We start from the raw sequence: 760 nt of genomic DNA on the forward strand, positions 1-760 counted from the left end.
CGATGAATTTGTAATTTGTCGCATTTCGTCAGGTTCGAAGCGATCGTCACACAGCAACGCTTACTTCTACGGATTCTTCAAGAACAAACGCATCGTCCTATTCGACACGCTGCTGGAGGACTACAAGCCGGAAGACGAGAAGGAGAACCCGACCGCTGTGGAGGAGGTGCCCAAGACGGAGGAAGAGAAGGAGGAGAAGGAGGAGGAGAATGAGGCGAAGGAGGAGGAGAAGGAGAAGGCGAAGGAAAAGGAGGAGGATGGGGAGGCGGAGAAGACGAAAGAGGAGAGCGGGAAGGAGCGAACGGCGGAGGAGGAGGGAGGGAGCGAGAAGACCACCGAGGAAGGAGAAGGAGGAGGAGAGGGGAAGGAAGAGAAGAAGAGGAAAACAGGGTGCAGCAATGAGGAGGTGCTGGCTGTGCTCTCGCACGAGTTGGGGCACTGGAAGCTGAGCCACACCCTGAAGAATCTAGCGATCAGCCAGGTAAGTGTCCACACAAGGTCAAGGTCAGGGGTCAGGGGGTCAAGGTCAGGGTCAGTCACACCCTGAAGAATCTAGCGATCAGTCAGGTGAGTGTCCACACAGGGTCAAGGTCAGGGGTCAGGGGGTCAAGGTCAGGGTCAGCCACACCCTGAAGAATCTAGCGATCAGCCAGGTGAGTGTCCACACAGGTCAAGGTCAGGGGGTCAAGGGGTCAAGGTCAGGGTCAGCCACACCCTGAAGAATCTAGCGATCAGCGAGGTGAGTGTCCACACAGGGTCA

General features: G+C 56.6%; 1 pseudogene; it reads left to right on the forward strand.

Moving 5' to 3' along the window:
* The first annotated feature begins 28 nt into the window (after positions 1-28).
* Positions 29-631, forward strand: LOC106820506 (annotated as a pseudogene).
* Positions 632-760: the final 129 nt, after the last annotated feature.

This window comes from Priapulus caudatus, unplaced genomic scaffold (assembly GCF_000485595.1).
Source record: "Priapulus caudatus unplaced genomic scaffold, Priapulus_caudatus-5.0.1 Scaffold15974, whole genome shotgun sequence".
In the NCBI taxonomy this organism is placed as follows: domain Eukaryota; kingdom Metazoa; phylum Priapulida; class Priapulimorpha; order Priapulimorphida; family Priapulidae; genus Priapulus; species Priapulus caudatus.